This window comes from Scyliorhinus canicula, chromosome 12, assembly GCF_902713615.1.
Source record: "Scyliorhinus canicula chromosome 12, sScyCan1.1, whole genome shotgun sequence".
NCBI classification, from domain to species: Eukaryota; Metazoa; Chordata; class Chondrichthyes; order Carcharhiniformes; family Scyliorhinidae; genus Scyliorhinus; species Scyliorhinus canicula.
This window is the reverse complement of record NC_052157.1, coordinates 55,387,490-55,406,525: the sequence shown is the minus strand read 5'-3', so window position 1 is coordinate 55,406,525 and position 19,036 is coordinate 55,387,490. Positions and strand designations below refer to the sequence as shown.

General features: G+C 52.7%; 1 protein-coding gene across 1 annotated transcript in view; it reads left to right on the top strand.

The window, feature by feature from the left end:
* LOC119974873 (CD276 antigen-like) overlaps positions 1-19,036 on the top strand; it is a 39,124-nt gene that overhangs the window by 7,537 nt on the left and 12,551 nt on the right. The window lies entirely within an intron of this gene.

Below are 19,036 nucleotides of genomic sequence, written 5' to 3'. Positions count from 1 at the left end.
CACGGTAATCTAATTGAATGGACAAAATGGTTTGAAGGGTTATAATGGGCCTCCTCCTGTTCCTGTGTAACAGGCTCGATAGGGTTTACTGGGCCGCCTCCTGTTCCTGTGCAACAGGCTTGAGGGGGCTGAATGGGCCTTCTCCTGTTCCTGTCGTGTCTTCAGGATCCTGAAGGGGGAGGGTGAGCAGCCAGAAGTCGTGGTGCACATTGGTACCAACGATGTAGGTAGGAAAAAGGGTGTGGAGGTAATAAACAAGTTTAGGGAGTTAGGCTGGAAGTTAAGGGCCAGGACAGACAGAGTTGTCATCTCTGGTTTGTTGCCGGTGCCACGTGATAGCGAGGCTAGGAATAGGGAGAGAGTGCAGTTGAACACGTGGCTGCAGGAATGGTGTAGGAGGGAGGGCTTCAGGTATTTGGATAATTGGAGCGCATTCTGGGGAAGGTGGGACCTGTACAAGCAGGACGGGTTGCATCTGAACCAGAGGGGCACCAATATCCTGGGGGGGAGGTTTTCTAGTACTCTTCGGGAGGGTTTAAACTAATTTGGCAGGGGAATGGGAACCGGATCTGTAGTCCAGCAACTAAGGTAGACGATAGTCAGGACGCCAAAGCACGTAGTGATGCAGTGGGGAAGGTAACAATGACAAAGGAGAGTACTTGCAGGCAAGGAGATGGGTTGAAGTGTGTATACTTTAATGCAAGAAGCATCAGGAATAAGGTGGGTGAACTTAAGGCATGGATCGGTACTTGGGACTACGATGTGGTGGCCATCACGGAAACTTGGATAGAAGAGGGCCAGAAATGGTTGTTGGAGGTCCCTGGTTATAGATGTGTCAACAAGATTAGGGAGGGTGGTAAAAGAGGTGGGGGGGGTGGCATTGTTAATTAGAGATAGTATAACAGCTGCAGAAAGGCAGTTCGAGGGGGATCTGCCTACTGAGGTAATATGGGTTGAAGTTAGAAATAGGAAAGGAGCAGTCACCTTGTTGGGAGTGTTCTATAGGCCCCCCAATAGCAGCAGAGATGTGGAGGAACAGATTGGGAAACAGATTCTGGAAAGGTGCAGAAGTCACAGGGTAGTAGTCATGGGCGACTTCAACTTCCCAAACATTGAGTGGAAACTCTTTAGATCAAATAGTTTGGATGGGGTAGTGTTTGTGCAGTGTGTCCAGGAAGCTTTTCTAACACAGTATGTAGATTGTCCGACCAGAGGGGAGCCATATTGGATTTAGTACTTGGTAATGAACCAGGGCAGGTGATAGATTTGTTAGTGGGGGAGCATTTTGGAGGTAGTGACCACAATTCTGTGACTTTCACTTTAGTAATGGAGAGGGATAGGTGCGAGCAACAGGGCAAGGTTTATAATTGGGGGAAGGGTAAATACAATGCTGTCAGACAAGAATTGAAGTGCAGAAGTTGGGAACATAGGCTGTCAGGGAAGGACACAAGTGAAATGTGGAACTTGTTCAAGGATCAGGTACTGCGTGTCTTTGATATGTATGTCCCTGTCAGGCAGGGAAGAGATGGTCGAGTGAGGGAACCATGGTTGACAAGAGAGGTTGAATGTCTTGTTAAGAGGAAGAAGGAGACTTATGTAAGGCTGAAGAAACAAGGTTCAGACAGTGCGCTGGAGGGATACAAGATAGCCAGGAGGGAACTGAAGAAAGGGATTAGGAGAGCTAAGAGAGGGCATGAAAAATGTTGGCGGGTAGGATCAAGGAAAACCCAAGGCCTTTTACACATACGTGAGAAATATGAGAATGACTAGAGTGAGAGTAGGTCCGATTAAGGACAGTAGCGGGAGATTGTGTATTGAGTCTGAAGAGATAGGAGAGGTCTTGAACAAGTATTTTTCTTCAGTATTTACAAATGAGAGGGGCCATATTGTTGGAGAGGACAGCGTGAAGCAGACTGATAAGCTTGAGGAGATACTTGTCAGGAAGGAAGATGTGTTGCGCGTTTTGAAAAACTTGAGGATAGACAAGTCCCCCGGGCCTGACGGGATATATCCAAGGATTCTATGGGAAGCAAGAAATGAAATTGCAGAGCCGTTGGCAATGATCTTTTCGTCCTCGCTGTCAACAGGGGTGGTACCAGAGGATTGGAGAGTGGCGAATGTCGTGCCCCTGTTCAAAAAAGGGAATAGGGATAACCCTGGGAATTACAGGCCAGTTAGTCTTACTTCGGTGGTAGGCAAAGTAATGGAAAGGGTACTGAGGGATAGGATTTCTGAGCATCTGGAAAGGCATTGCTTGATTAGGGATAGTCAGCACGGATTTGTGAGGGGTAGGTCTTGCCTTACAAGTCTTATTGAATTCTTTGAGGAGGTGACCAAGCATGTGGATGAAGGTAAAGCAGTGGATGTAGTGTACATGGATTTTAGTAAGGCATTTGATAAGGTTCCCCATGGTAGGCTTATGCAGAAAGTAAGGAGGCATGGGATAGTGGGAAATTTGGCCAGTTGGATAACAAACTGGCTAACCGATAGAAGACAGAGAGTGGTGGTGGATGGCAAATATTCAGCCTGGAGCCCAGTTATCAGTGGCGTACCGCAGGGATCAGTTCTGGGTCCTCTGCTGTTTGTGATTTTCATTACCGACTTGGATGAGGGAGTTGAAGGGTGGGTCAGTAAATTTGCAGATGATACGAAGATTGGTGGAGTTGTGGATAGTGAGGAGGGCTGTTGTCGGCTTCAAAGAGACATAGATAGAATGCAGAGCTGGGCTGAGAAGTGGCAGATGGAGTTTAACCCTGACAAGTGTGAGGTTGTCCATTTTGGAAGGACAAATCTGAATGCGGAATACAGGGTTAATGGTAGGGTTCTTGGCAATGTGGAGGAGCAGAGAGATCTTGGGGTCTATGTTCATTGTTCTTTGAAAGTTGCCACTCAAGTGGATAGAGCTGTGAAGAAGGCCTATGGTGTGCTAGCGTTCATTAGCAGAGGGATTGAATTTAAGAGCCGTGAGGTGATGATGCAGCTGTACAAAACCTTGGTCAGGCCACATTTGGAGTACTGTGTGCAGTTCTGGTCACCTCATTTTAGGAAGGATGTGGAAGCTTTGGAAAAGGTGCAAAGGAGATTTACCAGGATGTTGCCTGGAATGGAGAGTAGGTCATACGAGGAAAGATTGAGGGTGCTAGGCCTTTTCTCATTAGAACGGAGAAGGATGAGGGGCGACTTGATAGAGGTTTATAAGATGATCAGGGGAATAGATAGAGTAGACAGTCAGAGACTTTTTCCCCGGGTGGAACACACCATTACAAGGGGACATAAATTTAAGATAAATGGTGGAAGATATAGAGGGGATGTCAGAGGTAGGTTCTTTACCCAGAGAGTAGTGGGGGCATGGAATGCACTGCCTGTGGTAGTAGTTGAGTCGGAAAATTTATGGACCTTCAAGCGGCTATTGGATAGGTACTTGGATTAGGGTAGAATAAGGGAGTGTAGGTTAACTTCTTAAGGGCAGCACGGTAGCATTGTGGATAGCACAATTGCTTCACAGCTCCAGGGTCCCAAGTTCGATTTCGACTTGGGTCACTGTCTGTGTGGAGTCTGCACATCCTCCCCGTGACTGCGTGGGTTTCCTCCGGGTACTCCGGTTTCCTCCCACAGTCCAAAGATGTGCAGGTTGGGTGGATTGGCCATGACAAATTGTCCAAAATTCTATGATTAACCTAGGACAAAAGTTCGGCGCAACATCGTGGGCCGAAGGGCCTGTTCTGTGCTGTATTTCTCTATCTATCTCTGTGTAACAGCCTCGAGGGGATGATCGGGCCTCCTCCTGTTCCTGTGTAACAGGCTCGATGGAGTTTACTGGGCCTCCTCCTGTTCCTGTGTAACAGGCTCGATGGGGTTTACTGGGCCTCCTCCTGTTCCTGTGTAACAGGCTCGAGGGGGCTGAATGGGCCTTCTCCTGTTCCTGTGTAACAAGCTCCATGGGGGCTGAATGGGCCTCCTCCTGTTCCTGTGTAACAGGCTCGATGGGGTTTACTGGGTCTCCTCCTGTTTCTGTGTAACAGGCTCGAGGGGGCTGAATGGGCCTTCTCCTGTTTCTGTGTAACAGGCTCGAGGGGGCTGAATGGGCCTCCTCCTGTTCCTGTGTAACAGGCTCGATGGGGTTTACTGGGCCTCCTCCTGTTTCTGTGTAACAGGCTCGAGGGGGCTGAATGGGCCTTCTCCTGTTTGTGTGTAACAAGCTCCATGGGGGCTGAATGGGCCTCCTCCTGTTCCTGTGTAACAAGCTCCATGGGGGCTGAATGGGCCTCCTCCTGTTCCTGTGTAACAGGCTCGATGGGGTTTACTGGGCCTCCTCCTTTTGCTGTGTAACAGGCTCGAGGGGATTGAACAGGCCTCCTTCTGTGCCTATTTCAATGCCTTCTGCGTGGAAATGTGGAGTTATTCAGCAGAAAGATTTTTATCTGCAGCTTTTTTGATTGGTAAATTAGCCAGTTATTCGTCCAGATTGAACAATGCTCTCCTGTTTATCACACGTTCTGGGAGATGGAGGTAAACACCAAACAATGAGTTGCTTTTCATCAGAATATGTGATGATGCACACCAATTCAAGCCACACCCGTGATTCACACTCGTCACCGAGTCAGAGGTTTGAGGGAGCGCTGCACTGTAACAAAGCCAATAGTGAGGGAGTGCAATAGAGGGTCAGTACTGAGGGAGAGCTGCATTGTCAGAGGGTCAGTACTGAGCGTGTGCTGCATTGACAGAGGGTCAGTACTGAGGGAGTGCTGCACTGTCAGAGGGTCAGTAATGAGGGTGTGCTGCATTCTCAGAGGGTCAGTACTGAGGGAGTGCTGAATGTCAGAGGGTCAGTACCGAGGGAGTGCTGCACTGTCAAAGGTCAGTACTGAGGGAATGCTGCACTGTCAGTGGGTCAGTACTGAGGGAGTGCTGTATGTCAGAGGGTCAGTACTGAGGGAGTGCTGCATGTCAGAGGGTCAGTACCGAGGGAGTGCTGCTCTGTCAAAGGTCAGTACTGAGGGAGTGCTGCACTGTCAGAGGGTCAGTACTGAGGGAGTGCTGCACTGTCAGAGGATCAGTACTGAGGGAGTGCTGCATTGTCAGAGGATCAGTACTGAGCGTGTGCTGCATTGTCAAAGGTCAGTACTGAGGGAGTGCTGTATGTCAGAGGGTCAGTACTGAGGGAGTGCTGCACTGTCAGAGGGTTAGTACTGAGGGAATGCTGCACTGTCAGAGGGTCAGTACTGAGGGAGTGCTGCACTGTCAGAGGATCAGTACGGAGCGTGTGCTGCATTCTCAGAGGGTCAGTACTGAGGGAGTGCTGCATGTCAGAGGGTCAGTACCGAGGGAGTGCTGCTCTGTCAAAGGTCAGTACTGAGGGAGTGCTGCACTGTCAGAGGGTCAGTACTGAGGGAGTGCTGCACTGTCAGAGGATCAGTACTGAGGGAGTGCTGCATTGTCAGAGAATCAGTACTGAGCGTGTGCTGCATTGTCAAAGGTCAGTACTGAGGGAGTGCTGTATGTCAGAGGGTCAGTACTGAGGGAGTGCTGCACTGTCAGACGGTCAGTACTGAGGGAGTGCTGCATGTCAGAGGGTCAGTACTGAGGGAGTGCTGCATTGTCAGAGGGTCAGTACTGAGGGAGTGCTGCACTGTCAGACGGTCAGTACTGAGGGAGTGCTGCATGTCAGAGGGTCAGTACTGAGGGAGTGCTGCATTGTCAGAGGGTCAGTACTGAGGGAGTGTTGCACTGTCAGAGGGTCAGTACTGAGGGAATGCTGCACTGTCAGAGGGTCAGTGCTGAGGGAGTGCTGCTGTGCCAGAGGGTCAGTACTGAGGGAGTGCTGCACTGTCAAAGGTCAGTACTGAGGGAGTGCTGCACTGTCAGAGGGTCAGTACTGAGGGAGTGCTGCACTGTCAGAGGGTCAGTACTGAGGGAGTGCTGCACTGTCAGAGGGTCAGTACTGAGGGAGTGCTGCATGTGAGAGGGTCACTGCTGAGGGAGTGCTGCACTGTCAGGGGGTCACATACCGAGGGAGTGCTGTACTGTCAGAGGGTCAGTGCTGAGGGAGCGCTGCACTGTCAGAGGGTCAGTACTGAAGGAGTGCTGTATGTCAGATGGTCAGTACTGAGGGAGTGCTGCATGTCAGAGGGTCGGTACTGAGGGAGTGCTGCACTGTCAAAGGTCAGTACTGAGGGAGTGCTGCACTGTCAGAGGGTCAGTACTGAGGGAGTGCTGCACTGTCAGAGGGTCAGTACCGAGGGAGTTCTGCACTGTCAGAGGATCAGTACTGAGGGAGTGCTGCATTGTCAGAGGATCAGTACTGAGCGTGTGCTGCATTCTCAGAGGGTCAGTAGTGAGGGAGTGCTGCATGTCAGAGGGTCAGTACCGAGGGAGTGCTGCACTGTCAGAGGGTCAGTACTGAGGGAGTGCTGCACTGTCAGAGGGTCACATACCGAGGGAGTGCTGCACTGTCAGAGGGTCAGTACTGAGGGAGTGCTGCACTGTCAGAGGGTCAGTGCTGAGGGAGCACTGCACTGTCAGAGGGTCAGTACTGAGGGAGTGCTGCACTGTCAGAGGGTCAGTACTGAGGGAGTGCTGCACTGTCAGAGGGTCAGTGCTGAGGGAGTGCTGCACTGTCAGAGGGTCAGTGCTGAGGGGTGCTGCTGTGCCAGAGGGTCAGTGCTGAGGGAGTGCTGCTGTGCCAGAGGGTCAGTGCTGAGGGATTGCTTCACTATCACAAAGTCAATACTGAGGGAGTGGTCCGGGACCCAGTATTTATCCCTCGATCAACATCACCGTAAACAAAACACAGATGGTCTGGTTCCTTTTTAAATTGCCTATCTATGGGATCTTGCCGTGTTTATATTGTGCGCTATCTTCCCTACATCACAACTGTGACTTCGCTTCCAAATGAAAGTCCTTTGTTGGCTGAGAAATGCTGTGCGACGTGTGGCCGGTCAGGGGCGGGGGGGGGGGGGGTTTCCAGACACTTTCTCTCCACCCCCCCCCCCCCCCCACTCCGTGAGAACGTTTTGATTTGATTGGCTGGGTTTGTGTCTCTTACTTTCCTGACCTTCTGGTCGTTACCATTGGAATGTTATAAGTGACGATTAACACAAGCTCCTTTCTTATTTGGGGGGTGGGTGGGGGGTGGGGTGGAGTCGCCGCCCCCTCCAGTCTCTTCTGTTGATATTCAGTTTCCCTGTTAATGCTCTGAAAGATCATAATTCCCGTCGAACCTCCACGCTGTTTCCTCATCGCAAGGTCCAGGGGAGGCAGGAAAATTCTCTCTCTATCGCTCTCTCTTTCTCTCTCTCCCTCCCTCCCTCTCTATCCGAATGTGTTGGGAAGGAGTTGCGGTCGGCTATTCTGCCCCTTGAGCCAACTCCGCCATTCAATAAGATCGTGGCCGATTCAATTGTGTTCTTAACTCTACAATCCCTGCCTATCTCCCTCCCCCCCCTCTTCCTCATAACCCTTGGACACCCCCGTCGATCAGAAATCTGTCTGACTCTGTGTGGGGGGGTTTCACTTTTTCCCCGTGTGTGCGTGGGTTTTCTCCGGATGCCCCGGTTTCCTCCCACAGTTCACAGATGTGCAGGTTTGGTGGATTGAGCATGCTAAAATTGCCCCTTGGTGTCCAAAAGGTTTGGTTGGGGTTGCGGCAGGCAGGGTGGGGCTGTGGGTCTGGATGGGTTGCACTTTCAGAGGGTCAGTGCAGACTCGATGGGCTGAATGGCCTCCTTCGGGCGCTGTGGGGATTCTATGTCTTGGGCAGTCCCTCAGGGTTGAGGGTGACTTGCTTCCATTCTGGGGAGGTGGCTGAATTGTCCGATCCTGCATCCGCAGACTCTGCCACAGGTTTGGCAGGTGATGTTTGATGAGGTGGGTGGGATGCTCTGGATTCTGCGCTCCCTTTCCGCTGTGTGCTCTACCCTGAGACGCTCGAGCTGATTGAAGCGTTCGCGGTTGCTTTTTCTCCAGAATGTGCATTCGAAGGCAAGCGATTCCCATGTGTCAGTGGCACAGTTTTATTTATTCAGGGAGGCTTTCAGAGTGTCCTTGCAGCATTTCCTCTGCCCTCCTAGTGATCGCCTGCCATTGCGGAGCTCAGAGTAGAACACTTGTTTCGGGAGTCTTGCGGACAATGTGGCCCGCCCATCGCAGCTGGTCAAGCGTGGCCAGTGCCTTGATAATGGTGATTCTATTAACTCGGCCTTGAGTATATTGAGTGACCGCAGCCTCCACCGCTCTCTGGGGTGTGGGGGATGGCAGAGAGAATTCCATGGATTGACCACCCTCAGAGAGAAGACAGTCCATCCTCAGAATCTAACATGTTTCAGTAAGTTCACCTCTCATTCTTCTAAACTCAAATGGGTACTGGCCCCACGCTCTCTGACCGTTTCCCCTCAGATAAGCCTCACATCGCAGGTATCAATCCAGTGAACCCTTCTCTGTGGTATTTTAAAAGTACAGGCTTGCAGACCACAAAGGTGCAAACAAACAAGAACTTTATTGGAAAGGTGTTTTCACACAGGCTGCTGGAATGGTCTTGACTGCCATTGATGGCATCAATGCATCATGTGGTCGGACTCTTAAAATGACCTTGTTCCCATTTGGGCACAAACATGAATTCACAACACTTTCCTTTACATCATTGAAACACAATGGGCAGGATTCTGCGTTGCCCGATGCCGAAATTGTAATCGGCGATTGGGCGGAGAATCGATTCCGACCCTGTAGTCGGGGCCTGTTTGACGCCTGTTTGCGATTCTCTGCCCTCTCCAAACCAGCGTCATCATGTCGCACAGTCGCAAGGCTGTTGGCGCCTCATTGGCCCACCCACGATGCTCCGCCCCCGATGAGCCAAGTTCCCGACGCGCAGGTCACGCTGTGGACTGCGTCCAATACTGCCACACTCGACCGGGATCCATGCCGCTGGCCGGGGTGGAGGGGATCTGCTAGGGCTGGGGGGACTGGTGGGGGGTGGCCATGGGGTGGGCTGTGGTGCTGTGACTTGAGGGTTATTTTAGGTGCGCGCCCGGCACCATGTTGTGCGGCGCGGCCGGTGCAGGTTGTCAGCCGTCCGCATGCAAGGCCTGAGACCCGACAATTCTGTGGACGTTTGCGGCGCAATCCACGGGACTTTCACTCGGTGCCGGTGCTAGCCCTTCGGTGAGGGGTCGGCTCCGAATTTCCTGTCATGAAAGTTGACACATTCTACGCTGGCGTCAGCACTTAGTCTCCAGAATGGAGAATCCAGCTCAATATAACGTACAAAATGAACAATCAATAAACAGAACAGTCAATAAGTTGGACATTTTGGAGGACATCGATTCCTGTGGCTGTTGGTGAACCTCAGACATCTAAATTTTCACGTTGACGTCAATCTCTGCTGTTTTCGGTGTCTTTTGAACGTGGTCTGCAGTTGTCTCAACTGAGTCGATGTCATGTTCAGAGGTTGACTCGGTGTTGAAGTGTCCTCAACTGGGATACTGTCTTCCATGATTGTTTCTGGTATTGTCAAGGTTCTCAGGAATGTCCAAGTCTTCACGTGGCACTGTTTGTTGCGGACTCTTGGTTGACTCTATCTCTGGCAAACTAGTTCTAGTTGCTAAAAGTTGATCATCGTGTCTTTCCCACGCTACATCATCCCGAGTTTGAATGGTGTAGGAGACCAGCCCTGTCTGTGCTAATACGATGGCAGGTATCCACTTCTCCCTGGTGGTATCGTTCCTTGCCAATACTTCCTGGCATTTCGCCCTCTCTTCTCACGTCGCAAAACCTGACTTTCCTGTTTCCTCTCAACAATCTCTCTTGTCTTAGGCGGTTTCAGCAAATCAAACGCTGTGCATAGCTGACATTTTACCATAAGTAAATGGCGGAGAACTTTGGGTTGTCGGATGTGTTGTATTCCTGGATGTCAGTAAGAATTGGCCTTGTCGTTTCGAAAATGATCGTTGCTCCCGAGTTACCTTCCATGAATGCTTCATTGTCCTTTCAACAAACCTTTCAGCCCAGCCCATTCGTGACAGGGTGATAATGATCGGATCATATCTGTTGGATTCCGTTCTCCTTCAGATAATTTGTGAATTCTTGCGGAATGAACTGTGGACCATTTTCGCTAACGAGTCGTTCAGGATAACTGAATCCTGCAAAAATCTCGCCCAGTCTTTCTGCTGTTCTCTCCAAGAATGTGGTCTTCGTAATGGCGACTTCAGGTCATTTCAAGTACCCATCAACCACAATGAAAAACATCCGTCATTCGGATGCTCCAGCATAATCTACATGAACTCTTTCCCATGGCTCTTCTGGCTAACCCCATGGGTGTTATGCTACTAGTGGTGGCAGGTTTTGACCCTTTATACAAGCTAAACACCTACCTGCCTTCTCCTCAATTTTTCTATCGCGTCCTGGCCACCAAAATTGCTTCTGGCTATCTCCTTCATCCTTACTATCCCACAATGACCTTCATGAAGTTGGTTTCGGACACACTCCCTTAACAATGGCAAAATCATAGAAATAGAATTTACAGTGCTAAAGGAGGCCATTTAGCCCATCGAGTCTGCACCGGCCCTTCCAAAGAGAACCCTACTCAAACCCACGCCTCCACCCTATCCCCGTAACCCCATTTAACCTTGTTGGACACTAAGGGGCAATTTAGCATGGCCAATCCACCTAACCTGCACATCTTTGGACTGTGGGAGGAAACCAAAGACCCTGGAGGAAACCCACGCACACACGGGGAGAACGTGCAGACAGTGACCCAAGCCGGGAATCGAACCTGGGATCTTGGAGCTGTGAAGCAACTGTGCTAACCACTGTGCTGCTATGCTGCCCCTTATTCCCCCGAGGAGTCCAGCAGCTTGTACAGATAGTTTCAGCCTTTGGCAGAACAACAGGGGCGGGATTCTCCCAAATCCCCGCGATGGCCCGACGCCGGCGTAAAAAACGGCGCGAACCAATCCGGGGTCGGGCCGACCGGAAGCTGCGGAATCCTCCGCACTTCCGGGGGCTAGGCCAGCGGCAGAGGGGTTAGCGCCGCGCCAGCCGGCGGCGAAGGGCCAGCGCGAGTCAGCGCATGCGCAGAGCCACCGGCGTGGTTCCGCGCATGCGCAGACTGGCCGCTGTATTCTAGCGCATGCACAGGGGGGTGTCTTCTCCGCGCCGCCATGGCCGGCATGGAAGGAAGAAGTGCCCCCACGGCACAGGCCCGCCTGCAGATCAGTGGGCCCCGATCGCAAGCCAGGCCACCGAGGGGACCCCACCCGGGGCTGGATACCCCCCCCGAGGATTGTATCAGCCAGCCTACCAGCCAGGCCCCGCCATGTGGAACCATGTCCAATTCACGCCGGCGGTACTGTCCAGAAATCGACGGCCGCTCGGCCCATCGGGGCACGGAGAATTGCCGGGGCCGGCCCCCGACCGGCGTGGCGTGATCCCCACCCCCGCCCAAAAACCGGCGGCGGAGAATACAGCAGCCGGCTTCGGAGCGGCAGGGCGGAATTCTCGCCGCCCCCCGGGGATTCTCCGACACGGCGGGGGTCAGAGAATCCCGCCCCAGGTCTTTACATTCAGCTTCCTGGTCCACTCTGCCTGGGGTCCTGCTCCCAGGATCCCACATGCTCCTGCACAATTGGCCCGAGCTGGTTGCATTGTCTGTGGAGCTTGCGTCCTTAAAGGTGCCACAGTATCACATTTCTCCCACTACCCCCCCCCCCCAACTGCCGTTCAGTCCGTAAATACACTTCCCCCATAACCATATACAAAAATCACAATAGTTAACAGGGATGACCAAGGAAAGAGAGTCCATTGAAAGGTCAACTGGTCCGGAGACCTCGGGGTTCTCCCGGACCCCCACAGTTCAGCCGCAGGCTGGGCGCTCTTTTGGGAGATTGGTTGGTCCACAGTTGATGCCACCTCAGGACCGCCCTCTTCCACAATGGGCGAACTAGCCTCATTGCCCTTGGCAGACACAGCAGGTTGAACAGAAATGGGAACCCCCCCCCCCCCCCCCGACTCCCCTTTGCTGGATCAAGTTATAGGAGCCCTTCACCCCCACCCAATCGGGGGCCGACATCCATCACCACCACCAGCCCCCCCCCCCCCCCCCCCCCCCCACGACACCTCAGTGGATTTTGATGGTCTTTCCATTAACATCGGCCATGTAAGACTGGGCCACAACCCGTGTTTCTAACCAAAGCGAAGTGGCAGTGGAATTACGGACCTAAACTGGGTTTCCCAGCCAGAAGGACCAGCCACTCTCTGCTCTGACCACTGACTCTTCTGGAAGGCCTGACGCCAATTTTGGAAATAGAAGTTCCAATCGGGTTCTCAACCAATGACCCATGAGCAGCTCAGCTGGTGTGCCCCCCTCTGGGTTGGAGTGAGGGGGTGTGACCCCCACGATGGAGTGAGAGGGTGTGACCCCCATGATGGAGTGAGGGGGTGTGACCCCAGGGTGGAGTAAGGGGGTGTGACCCCCCGGGTGGAGTGAGGGAATGTGACCCCGGGGTGGAGTGACGGGGTGTGACCCCCGGGGTGGAGTGAGGGGGTGTGACACCCGGGGTGGAGTGAGGGGGTGTGACCCTCGGGGTGGAGTGAGGGGGTGTGACCCACGGGGTTGGGTGACGGGGTGTGGGCCCCGGGGTGGAGTGAGGGGGTGTGACCCCGGGGTGGAGTGAGGGGGTGTGACCCCCGGGGTGGAGTGAGGGGGTGTGACACCCGGGGTGGAGTGAGGGGGTGTGACCCCCCAGGGTGGAGTGAGGGGGTGTGACCCCCCAGGGTGGAGTGAGGGGGTGTGACCCCCCAGGGTGGAGTGAGGGGGTGTGGGCCCCGGGGTGGAGTGAGGGGGTGTGACCCCCCGGGGTGAGGTGAGGGGGTGTGACCCCCTGTGGTGGAGTGAGGGGGTGTGACCAATGGGGTGGAGTGAGGGGGTGTGACCCCTGGGGTGGAGTGAGGGGGTGTGACCCCTGGAGTGGAGTGAGGGGGTGTGACCCCCCCGGGGTGGAGTGAGGGGGTGTGACCCCCCGTGGTGGAGTGAGGGGGTGTGACCCCCTGTGGTAGAGTGAGGGGGTGTGACCCCCCGGGGTGGAGTGAGGGAATGTGACCCCACAGGGTGGTGTGAGGGGATGTGACCCCGGGGTGGAGTGAGGGGGTGTGACCCCTGGGGTGGAGTGAGGGGGTGTGACCCCCCGGGGTGGAGTGAGGGGGTGTGACCCCCCCGGGGTGGAGTGAGGGGGTGTGACCCCCCCTGGGTGGAGTAAGGGGGTGTGACCCCCTCGTATGTCGCAAAATACTGAAAATCATCGCCATTGTCGGAAACAATCGACTCGGGAAGCCCGTGAATTGCAAACGCATGCGTAAGGCATCGACTGTGGGCGCTGAGGTAGTGGTCCCCATCTCTTAAACTGATAGCCACTTCGAGTGGGCATCTACCAGCACCAAAAACATCTTTCCCAGGAGCAGCCCGCATAAACATTGTGAGCCCTGGTCCAGGAACAACCTGGCCATTGGCAAGGGCGTGGTAGAAGGTGGCAATGATTGTTGCATTTGGCAAGGGTGGCAGTGTGTACAAGTTCTTCAATGGCTTTGTCTATGCCTGGCCACCAGATGTAACTGTGTGCCAACATCTTCATCTTTATCTGCCCTGGCGGGTGCTGTGTAACTCTTGAAGGAGGCAGGACGACCACCCGTGATCCCAACAGAATCACTCCGTCTTCACATGCCAACTCGTCTTGATGGGCGAATTAGGGCCTCAGCTGTTGAGACTTCTTCTATCGCCAGCCGGACTGTATGGTTTGACCTTTGAAAGAATAGGGTCTCTTTGAGTCCAGTTGTGGATATGCCCTGCAGACACTGGCAGTATCTGGGAAGTTTAAACCTAGAATGATATCCTGGTGGTGGCGGAATGCTCTTGGGCTGGGGTAGGCAAATTAATACTGAGGTGACGGGTGGTTTGGGCTTAGCACCCCTTAACAGGCCAAACAATTCCTTGCAGTCAGTCACCATGCCGAACTGTTGACCGCACACATATTGGTCGGCTTTCTTCACACCGATTATAACCGCAAAGCCCTCCTTCTCATTCTGGGCATAGTTTTGTTCTGCTTCAGAAAGGGTCCTTGAGGCAAAGGCAATAGGGCGCTCTGTATCGTCACCCATTTTGTGGGACAAAACAGCCCCTCCTCCCTAAGGAGACGCGTCACGTGTCAGCATGATTGGTTTCCCCAGATCAGAATGCACTGAGAAGTTTGAAGACAGCAAAGTTTGCTTCACAGAGAAGAAGAAACTCAAGGTGGAGGGACCACTGTTCCAGAACATTCTGGGCATGGTGGCGTGCCATTCGCTGGCGGAGGGATTCTCCGCTCCCACCACTTGTTAGTTGGATTTCCCACTGAAGCCGGCCCATGTTGCTAGGGGGGGGCGAGGTGCTCTGCCGGCAGGACCATAGAATCCCGCCCACCGGTAATCCGGAACCGGAGAATTGTGGCCCTGCTTTCTGTCTCCCTCTTATCTTGAATAGAGGAGCCGCATTCCCTATTTTCCAATCCAGGATCTCGGGAATTTTGGAAAATTAAAACCGACGCAGCCACTTCGCTACAACTCTAGGGTGGAGTCCGTCAGGAACTGGGGATTTGTCAGCATTCAGCTGCGATCATTTTCCCAGCATCCTGTCCCTGCTAATTGTCATTGTTTGAAGTTCCTCCCTTTCACCCCCTGATTCGCCATTATTTCTGGGATGCTTTTTGTACCCTCGACTGTGAACAGACACAAAATATTTGTTCAGTTCATCGGCCATTTCCTTATCTTCCATCATTAATCCCCCATTCTCACTCTCTGGACGACCAGTGCTCACTTTAATAACTCTTTTTCATTTAAAATACCTGTCGAAACTTTGATTTTAAAAATATTTCCAGCCAGCTTTTTCTCGTATTCTAATTTCTTCTATCTCTGTAACTGTCTCTCTCTCTCTCTGTATTTCTGTCTCGTTCTCTCTACCTTTTTTCTCTCTGTCTATCTCTGTGTGTCACTGCCTCCCTACTTTCCTGTCTTTCTCCATCTCTGTCCATTTCTCCCTCCATCCCTTTCCCTTTCTCTGTCTGCTTCTCTTTCTGTCTTTTCTCTCTGTCTGCCTCACTTTTCTCTGTTTGTCACTGTCTATCTATCTTCCCCCCTCTCTGCCCTTCTTTCTCTTTCTGCCTCTCCCTTTCTCCCTCTGCCTTCTCTCCCTCTACCTCTGTCTCTCTGGCTCCCTCTGCTTTTCTTTCTCTTACTTTCACTCTGTCTCCCTGCCTCTCCCTCTGACTCTCTCCCTCTCTCTCCCTGCCACTCTCTCTCTGTCTCTTTCACACTCTGTCTCTCTCTTCACTCTGCCTCACTGTCTCACTCTGTTCCTCTCTCTGATTCTCTGTCTTACTGACTCTCTTTTTCTTACTGTATCTCTGTGTGTTTCTCTCTGTCTCTCTCTCTCTCTCTCTCTCGCTTTCTGTTGCTCTCTCTGTCACTCTCTCTGTCGCTCTCTCTCTGTCGCCCACTTCTGTTGCTCTCTCTGTCACCCTCCCTTTCTCATCTTTCTGTCTCTTTCTGACTCTCTCTGTCTCCCTGCCTCTCTCTTTCACACTCTCTCTCTCTGTCTCTGTCACTCTCTGTTGCTCTCTCTCTTGTCACCCTCTCTTTCTCGACTCTCTCTCTCTCTTTGTCACTGTCTCCTGTCTTTGTCTGTCTGTCTCTCTCTCTCTCACACTCTCTCTCACTGTGTCTCTCTCTCTGTAGCTATGGAAACATGCTGTGTTTGTGGGAATATTTTAGCTACACAGAAGCTATTCTTTGCCAAAAGCATCGCAGATTAGTTCTCAGTGTGGAGTGAACAAGGCAGTCCTCAGAAAGTAGAAATTTGAACAGCCCTGTCAGCATATGTTCCTGGCTAGGATCCAACGCTAATGGGAAACTCTGATGCTGCATTGACTCATCAAACCCAATCGCGACAATTTTCTATCGTAACTTAGAACTATCTGGTTTGCAGAGTTGAGCGTTACCGACTGAAACTACATTAGGGCGGCATGGTGGCGCAGTGGTTGGCACTGCTGCTTCACGGCCTGAGGTCCCAGGTTCTGGGTCACAGTCTGTGTGGAGTTTAAACTTTCTCCCCATGTCTGAAACCATAGAGAAAATGCTGGAAAATCGCAGCAAGTCTGGAGGCATCTGTAGGGGGAGAAAAGAGCTAATGTTTCGAGTCCAATGACTCTTTGTCAAAGCTTTGATGTGCAGGTTAGGTGGATTGGCCACGTAAAATTTTCCCTTAATTAGAAAAAATAATAATTGGGTACTCTAAATTTATTTTTAAAAACCTACATCAGAAAGCAGTTGTGGCCAAACATTGTGGGCGTGATCTTCCCAAAAGGGAACAAAGTTCCGTAGCAGGTGAGTTTGGAAACATACAGTGCAGAAGGAGGCCATTCGGCCCATCGAGTCTGCACTGACCCACTTAAGCCCTCACTTCCACCCTATCCCCATTACCCAATAACCCCACCTAACCTTTTTCGTCACTGCGGGCAACCTAACCTGTATTCTTTGGACTGTGGGAGGAAACCGGAGCACCCTGAGGCTATTCAACGGCACTCGCTTTGAATAAGGGGAATGCCGAGGTCGCACAAACCCATTTTTTACAACGTGGAGCTCCGCCCGCCCGAACTCCCCGTTGTAATGAGGGATCAGGACGCCATTGTTAAATCTCCGAGGCCCACAAAATAATCCCTGACCTCCTCCCCAGCCTAAAACCAATATGGGAGGGTCCCTGCCACCCCCAACACCCACACTGGGCAGCCCCGACCCAATTGCGAGCACGCAAAAAATGCCAAAGTGGCACCTTGGCAGTGCCCCTGCCAGCTGGCAGTGCCACCTAGGAAGTGCCAGGCTGGCACCCAGGTGGCACTGCCAAGGTGCCAGACTGGCATTGCTACAATGCCAGGCTGGCACCACACTGCCCAAAGGTGCCAGAGCACCATTCACCCAAAGGGCATGCAGCTGGGGGCCACTGATCCCCTTGGAGACCCCCCACAAGTGCCGTTTCCACTTGTCCCCGTTTGTGGGGAACAGTATCAATCGACGCTTGCACGAGGTCCACGAGGCGAAGGCATTGATTCCCAAAACCTCAGGGACCTTGTGAATCTGCACATTACAGTGAGGCTGACTGTCTCAAATGTGCAGATTTATCAAAAAGTGATCTCGCCCATTGTGGGCAGGATTCACATTGCACCGGCTCATGACATTGCGTTGGATCTCGCAAACCGTTACGAGCTGGATAGATCCCGGGAGCGGTGTCACCCGGCTTTCAATGGCCACGCTGCGCTGCGGCTAGCTGCTTTTCCGAAGCAGCGTGGCCAGAGGATTGTGCCCTGTATGTTCACAAGAAGCAATTAGACATTGCACTTGGGGCTCAGGCGATCAAAGGATATGCAGGAAAGCAGGATCAGGCTATGGAGTTGGATGATCAGCCATGATCATAATAAATGGCGGATCAGGGTGGTAGGGCTTCTCCTATTTTCCATGTTTCAATGTAAGCCATTGCGAACACACAGAAAATACTGCCTGGCTTCCCATCAAATCCCGGTCAAAGAATTGAGATAACAGTTGTTGGCACAGTTCCTGGCTTTGAGTTGAATACAAAGAATACCTGAGGATGTCAGACTTATTCTTAGTTATACCGTCACATCAGAGAGACGCCAAGCATTACTCCCTCTCAAAGAGAGAAAGATTGGTGACTGCGACTCCCAATCCAGATATAAGCCAGACCGAGATGGGATTGAGGGAGTGCTGCACTGTCAGAGGGTCAGTACTGAGGGTGTGCTGCACTGTCAGAGGGTCAGTACTGAGGGAGGCTGCACTGTCAGAGGGTCAGTACTGAGGGAGTGCTGCACTGTCCGAAGATCAGTACTGAGGAAGTGCTGCACTGTCAGAGGGTCAGTACTGAGGGAGTGCTGCACTGTCCGAAGGTCAGTACTGAGGAAGTGCTGCACTGTTAGAGGGTCAGTACTGAGGGAGTGCTGCACTGTCAGAGGGTCAGTACTGAAGGAGTGCTGCACTGTCAGAGGGTCAGTACTGAGGGAGTGCTGCACTGTTGGAGGGTCAGTACTGAGGGAGTGCTGCACTGTCAGAGGGTCAGTACTGATGGAGTGCTGCACTGTCAGAGGGTCAGTACTGAGGGAGTGCTGCACTGTCAGAGGGTCAGTACTGAGGGAGTGCTGCACTGTCAGAGGGTCAGTACTGATGGAGTGCTGCACTGTCAGAGTGTCAGTACTGAGGGAGTGCTGCACTGTCAGAGGGTCAGTACTGAGGGAGTGCTGCACTGTCAGAGTGTCAGTACTGAGGGAGTGCTGCACTGTCAGAGGGTCAGTACTGAGGGAGTGCTGCACTGTCAGAGGGTCAGTACTGAGGGAGTGCTGCACTGTCAGAGGGTCAGTGCTGATGGAGTGCTGCACTGTCAGAGGGTCAGTACTGAGGGAGTGCTGCACTGTCAGAGGGTCAGTACTGAGGGAGTGCTGCACTGTCAGAGGGTCAGTACTGATGGAGTGCTGCACTGTCAGAGTGTCAGTACTGAGGGAGTGCTGCACTGTCAGAGGGTCAGTACTGAGGGAGTGCTGCACTGTCAGAGTGTCAGTACTGAGGGAGTGCTGCACTGTCAGAGGGTCAGTACTGAGGGAGTGCTGCACTGTCAGAGGGTCGGTACTGATGGAGTGCTGCACTGTCAGAGGGTCACTACTGAGGGAATTCTGCACTGTCAGAGGGTCAGTACTGATGGAGTGCTGCACTGTCAGAGGGTCACTACTGAGGGAATTCTGCACTGTCAGAGGGTCAGTACTGAGGGAGTGCTGCACTGTCAGAGGGTGAGTACTGAGGGAGCGCTGCACTGTCAGAGGGTCAGTACTGAGGGAGTGCTGCACTGTCAGAGGGTCAGTACTGATGGAGTGCTGCACTGTCAGAGGGTGAGTACTGAGGGAGTGCTGCACTGTCAGAGGGTGAGTACTGAGGGAGCGCTGCACTGTCGGAATGTCGGTGT